Source organism: Brachyhypopomus gauderio, chromosome 9 (assembly GCF_052324685.1).
Source record: "Brachyhypopomus gauderio isolate BG-103 chromosome 9, BGAUD_0.2, whole genome shotgun sequence".
In the NCBI taxonomy this organism is placed as follows: Eukaryota; Metazoa; Chordata; class Actinopteri; order Gymnotiformes; family Hypopomidae; genus Brachyhypopomus; species Brachyhypopomus gauderio.
In genome coordinates, this window is record NC_135219.1 from 18,923,384 (window position 1) to 18,930,592 (window position 7,209).

Consider the following 7,209-nt stretch of genomic DNA (forward strand, 5'->3'; position numbering starts at 1 on the left):
CCTCCCTCTCGCTCAGATCCTCCTCTTCCACTCATCTCTCTGTGCCTCCTGCTCGTATGAGTACCATGGGAAGCAGCTTTCAGTCGCTCTGCTCCCAAACCCTGGAACTCCCTCCCACCTGACATCCATAAAAATTGATTCTCTTCCTCTTTTTAAATCTAGACTCAAAACTCACCTGTTCAAAATAGCCTATTCCCTGTGATTTACTTTATTGTCTATTGAGTGTTGTGAAAGGCGCTTTTAAATAAAATGTATTATTATTATTATGATGTATACAATGCTAATATCGGAATTATTTTAATATACACAAAGAAGCGGTTTGCTGCGAGATATTGTTAGGTTTCTCATTAAATGGCTTCAATAATATCTAAGTATAATCATGCTCTGGAGCTCTGTTCACTGAATTCCAAACACATGTTCCCATGAAGCTCAGCCAATCAGAATGAGCGCTCCAGGTCCTTCACTAACTCCGCCCCTCACTGTCTCTGCTCTTTGCAGGAGCTGGAGGAGAGCTTCCACATTAGCAGGATGGAGCAGATCGCCTTTGAATTCAATGTGCTGGTGTCTCTAGAGATGGTCCTCTACCTGCCCGAGAGCAGGTCACAACGCACTACCACCTGAGCCTTCCAGTCCCAGCCAGCCCAGCCAGAACTGACGCCCCCTTTGAGTGGGTGTGGTTTTGCAGACCGGCCTCAGGGAGGACTTCAGCACAACACTAAGTGCTTGTGGGTTAAATTGAACATTTGTTCTTGCTTTTTGTGTTTGTTTTTGGGTCTTATGCGAGGGTAATTAAATGACAGTAATATTAGCTAAAGCACTTAAATCAACTCCAAACACTCAAATAATAAGAGAGATTTCCTTAAACCTCTCTTTAAACATTATCTGTAGAACCAGCCTGCGCACCACGGACTTGTGCTAACGGGCCACCCAATGGAGGATGGGTTCCCTTTTGAGTCTTGGTCCTCCCAAGGTTTCTTCCTAATCCCCACCACCATAGGGAGTTTTTCCTTGCCACTGTCGCCTTGGCTTGCTCATTAGGGATCTGGACCCATACGATTGTAAAGCTGCTTTGTGACGTGTTGTGAAAGCTATATAAATAAATTTGACTTTGACTATACAACAAAAATAACTTCTATGTTTAATTTACAGTAGAACTATAATCCACACACTGAAACAGCATATATAATTTACTATAGCTATAAATTATTATACATCTAAGCATTCCTGCTTTTAACCTATTAATGGTGATTATGTGTATAATTTTATGCAATGTATGTTTTTTTTTTTAATAGTTTGTCACTTGTACTACATCACTGTCCCACTAGTGGGCAGTATTTGACAGGGAGCTGTGTTGAGACCAGAGACCGTATGTATATATATATATATATATATATATATACATATACTCTCAGAGGGCCTAAAAATATTCTTAAAACATAAATATATATAATATAATTTATCCAATTTTATTTAATCCACTTACAGTTTGACAATCGACATCTAAACAATTAGAAAAATATAAGCAAATACATTATTCACCCGTGTCAATCCAGAATTAGACAGATGATGTAATGTGAATTATGGTGATTTATTTATTTATTTTTTCTCTAACCTTAAAATGATCCCTTTAAGGTCACGGGTCGGCAACCCGCGGCTCCGGAGCCGCATGCAGCTCTTTATCCCTCTGATGCGGCTCAGCTTTTGAATAGAATTAATGAGTATTTAATTAACGTATATTATTTTTGAGACTTTAAAAAATGTTCGGGTGGAATTTCACAAATGTCCGGTATTTACTTTCGCTTTGCTTGAGTGACATGTCATCGTCACTGAAATAAATTTCCAATTATTTTGCTTTTGTGGCTCAGAGTCAAAAAGGTTGCCGACCCCTGCTTTAGGTCATGCTAGTCTGTAAATATTGGCTGCAATGTTAAGGTACAGTGCAATATGATTAATTGTATAAAATGCTTTCACTTTTATATGTAAAATTGACACAACACAATACAACATTATGTATTTCTTAACTTTTACTGTATTTGTAAAAAAAATTAATGAATACAATAGTAATACAATTGACAGAATAAATTGAAATTGTTTTAATTGTTCATGAGTTCATGTCTTCATTATGATTTTCTATTGCTTGGTCATAGAGAGGTATTTTGGCATGTAAGTGTTAAAGAAAAACATGTCACACCTCCTTTTCACCTCTTCTAATACACTGCTATCTCTCTAAACTCACTGCACAAAGATATCATCATGGGCACAGATAACTAAATCACACCACTGCATACCAGTAATCAATAACTGGAATTGGATTTGCCAATAATAACAATGGCTCTCCTTCAATTTGTGTAGGCCTTGTGCCACTTTGAGGAATTTGCAGTCTACATAGCTTTGTGCATTTGGGCACTTAATTTCAACAAGCCCAAATGATGGACGCTCAAGTGTGTCATATACAAGTCCATCAGGTGATGCACCCAGCCAAGATGCATCTGGATGAATCACTAGCCCACACTTGGTCAAGTTCAAGTTTTTCAGAACTGCATAGTCCTTTAAGGCCCGTTTCCATTTCAAGTCCTCTCTTCATGTGTGCTGTTTGTCGTGTCCCTTGGATTATCCTTTCTGCCAGGCTTTCTGCAGCACCTGGACCTCTAACGTGGCTCACCTCTCTGAAATGTGAGGCAGTCACTCTTTCTCTCCTAAGTGAATTCCACTCAGGTGTAGCACTTTGGGATCTTGTTGCCTCCTCAATAAGGTGTGACTGTGACAAGGTCACAGAAAGTGAGCTTAGGTGTAGCTGTTCTTGGTGTGTTGGCACAAATGAATATTCAGGTGGGCTTAGATGGTAACATTCTAGTGGCAGACTCGGGAATGGGGGTGCATCCTCATGTATGACAACACTGTCAGATGGAGGTGGTGGTTGTTGATAGGACAGTACACTGCCAACTTGTACCTTCCCAAAGATGGAGTCCACAAGTGGCTTGTCAGGCGAGATGTTCATTGTGCAGATGAGTGGAAGAGAATCTGCTTTCATTCCAGCGTAGACTGGTCCAGGATTGAGGGTGGCCGGGTGTGGGAGCTCACCGCTGTAGCCCTTGAAAAGTGTACTTCTGAAATAAAAGAAGAGTGAATAACATTTATTTTTACACATTGTAATCTGTTCACCAGCACAACTGATTGTGAATCACATATCACATGTCATCTGAAGTACAACGAGGCTAAATTAAATCTTGAAGAGAACAGGGTCTTATCAGATGATCAAAAGCATTCATTTTTTTTACCACACACTGTAATCTGCCTATTAAATTTGGTACTACATACCTAACTCCACTGGCTGTAGTAGCACCTGGTTTTGGCTTTAGGACAACCATGGCATCCACGGGTCCAGGCTTCACCCCCTATTAATTTAAAAGATGGTGTTAGTAAAGTGACTGTGATACATTAACTAACATTAAATAATGAAATAAGACAAACCATTGTTGGTGGTTTATGCCACTTCTGTTCTGTCTGTGTGCATGAAAGGACAGGAGGGATCGACAGACATGCCAGATTCAGAATAATGAGCAGTCTGGAAAAGCAATGCAACCAAGTGTTTGCAGATTCCGCAACTAGCAACACAAGAGCAGTTGCTCTTAATGAGCACAACTGGCATTGAATCACGTAATGTCATCTGAAATACACAAGAGGCAAAATTTAATATCTTGAAAAGAAGACTTCAGCAATGTCAATAGGCGCAATATCTGTCCCATCATGTTGGTAGTGGTGAATGTCACTTGTCTATTGTCTCATGTAACATTTGTGCTGTTTTGCATCACTCTTAAAACACTTGGCTATACTGTCTTTCTATTCTACAGTGTTGTGCATGGTTCAATTTACTAGTTCACTGAGCAACTATAAACTAAATATATTTTAGATTTAAACTTCATTTTCACTCCAGATGAAATGCTTACACATAGGAGTGAAACAGGCCTACTTATATTTATATTATTTTGTTGTTTCCACCACCAACAACAGAACAGTGCAGGTTTTACTTCAACTGCTTCTTGAAGAGTGTTATCAGAATATGTTAATAGGTGTAAGTGTTGCAGCCATATGTTAATAAAGAAGTTAAGATGAAAGATTTGAAAGACAGATTGACAGATTTTAGAAAATGCAGTTTGAAGAATAGCTGAGGTGGACTATATTCTGCTTTTGAGTCATAGAGGTAGATAACAATAGCTCGAACTGTAAAATAAACTCCCATTTGTTTACTATAGGCAAAATAGACTGCTAATGATTCCCACTCAGCTACTCTGCATTTGGCTACCATTGTAAGCTTTGAAAACCAATGCCTATGGTTATCACAGCTTACGTGAAGTAAGAGCAAGGATAAAAGATTGAACTTGTGTTGAACTCACTTTTGAACTTGTTCAACAGAACTTTGAACGTGACACTGAACAGAACTCGTGTCATTTTAACCAGTCCTACTCTCAGCTGGTGTGGCGTATCTGTTTTCTTCATAGATCTGTAGCAGTGAGCCCTCACTGTTATCTCGTTAGCCTTACTTTTGCCTGATACTTCCATCAGAAATACAAACATGTTTTAAAAAGGCATTTCTAGTACTAGGACAGGTTGGTTCGTTACTAAAAACAACATCACTTCATTAGACTGCCACCTCAGGCTAGCTAGCTAACTAGCGTCGGCCACTTACCTTCAAAATTGCAGAGGTAGGATGAAACGTAGAACTTGAAACCCTTTTCAAGTTGACTCTGTGTCGTTGTACTTGATGCTCTGACAATACGACGCACATCGTTGACGGTAAATTTCGGGAACTCCAACAGGCACCTTGTGAATTTAGACTCGGCCATGACATCGACACTTCCGCATACCAACCGGAAATACGGTACCATCCTGACACCAACGAGGAAGTGGTGCGTGCACCTAGGCCAATCAGGGCAAAACCAGTTTCAAATGACAGCAAAATTGACCAATCATATCTTCCCTCTTAGTGGGCGGGCTTAACTGTATGATAATTTCTGCCCGCTGTGGCGACGCTAGCTGTCGTTAGCGTTATTATTTATTTATTATTTACTTTTTTGTACATATGCTACTCAACTTGTTTAACTCTGATTCCTTGTATTACCACTTGTGCCTTGTTTTTGTTTGTAAGCGATTATTGTAAATAAAGGTAAAAAAACAAAAAGGTTATTGTAGCAGCCTGGCTGAGTTGGTGTTTTGGTTAGAATAACAGGAAATTGTGATATCACGTGATACTCAACTTTGGAACGTTTGGTTTAGAATGTTTGGTTGGGAAGGTGGAATGTTTGGATTCAGTTTTGATGCTGAAAAGCTCAAAACAAGTCGCACGACATTTTGCTGAGAATTACAAACCTAAATAATCTAACAAATCTTTCTATTTTTTCTAGATCTTTCTCTCTTTCTATTCTTTCTATTTTTCAGGTGGAGAATGAGTTTTTACCCCAGGACAACTGACCAGCCAAGGCCTGGACAGGAACAGAACCACTTCAAAGACACACCAGGTTTTACCACTCATGGTGAGAAAAATACATTTTCATATACTGTACATCATTTTATACTTCTATGTAAGACAGTATATTAATTCTTATGAGTATGGATTTCCATAGGCTTATTCATAATAATTAAAAGTTAAATATACCCATTTATATAGTAGGTTTCTAAGGTTCAGAAAAATAACATGTTTATTTATTCTAGTGATGACTGTCAAGCTCTTTATTTCATGTGTACAGGATAATGTAATTAATGGAGCATGGGTTATTTCTTTGATTTCTTTGACTCAGCACAATTTTCATAAATCCCACCATGTTACATATATGTATTAACATTGTCCATGTGGCCATGGAAAAAGCAAATAAAATTTTTTTTTTTTAAAAAAGAAACAGATTTCTAACATGACATCACATTCTTAAGCATTCTCCCCACATTCTAATGGCATCACATGGCACCATAGCCCTTGTTATAATCACTTGTTCATTGGGAAACACTTACAAGGCATTTGAGCCTCACTGGGAGGCGTGCTGGGTTTCACTTTACCTGCTGTGGGATTTTCAGGTGTGCCCTACAACCCCCAAGCGACAGTGATCCACACGGATCCCTGTGGACCAGCACCCTTCCCTCACAGAAGGACGGCGGGACCCTCAGATGTCGGCCATGTTAACATCCCTGTAGAAGGACCACTCCACACTGGTACTGTGTAACACTGAAGATTACATGCGTATTCAACAAACCAAATAATCATGCATGATGAAGTAGAAAAAAACATTTATTACATTTGTTTGTAAGGACTGGCAGAGGTGCAGAACCATCAGCTTTCTGCACATGACCTGACCAGTAAAACATCAGTTTTATCAGAAAATATGACATCACATATTCTTCAACATTGTAATGAATTCACATGGCACTGTAGCCCTGTGATATGTTTGGTGTAGAGTAGAGCACTTTAGAGTGGGCACCTTGACGACCCACATACAGTGTGGGTGTACTGTGACACTCTTTATCTGCTAGGCGGTTGTGTTTAGTCTAAGGTGATAATGCTTCGAATCATTGTTATACCAGCATAGTATAATACTGATAATACATGTATATGGATTACAGATGTCATTTTTCACTATTTTAGTACACCCCCAAACAATCTAAACAAAACATTGTCATGCTGCTTTGCTGGTTTCTGATACCTCATCTGGACTGTCTAGCAGTGTCAAGCAGAGGCGAGATGTGCTAGCCATGAGCAGAGCTAGGAGGTACTGTAGTTTGGCTCTTCAGTATCTACCAGTATCAGAATTAAAATAATTCTGAATTGTGCCAAAATAATTAAATTAGTGCTGTCAATTCCAGGTGCCGCGATTAAAAGTCCTCACCAGGATTTTGCTCTGGCTTCCTGGATTGTGTTGATTCCACTAATTTTACCTGAATTGCTAATTAGAAAATCTAGCAAGCTTGAGCAAAATCCTGGTGAGGACTTTTAATCGCGGCACCTGGAATTAACAGCACTAAATTAAATTGAATCAAATTGTATTGAAATGTAAGATTTCATGATGCAATGAACTAAAAGAATCATAACTAAGCTAAACTAAAACTGGGTCACACATATACTGAAGCTCTGATAAATGTCTTCCTGCTTCTGGGCTCACGGATGCCCTGCTTTCAGTTATTCAGTACTACTTCATTGTGCTGCCATTACATGAATTGTAGCAA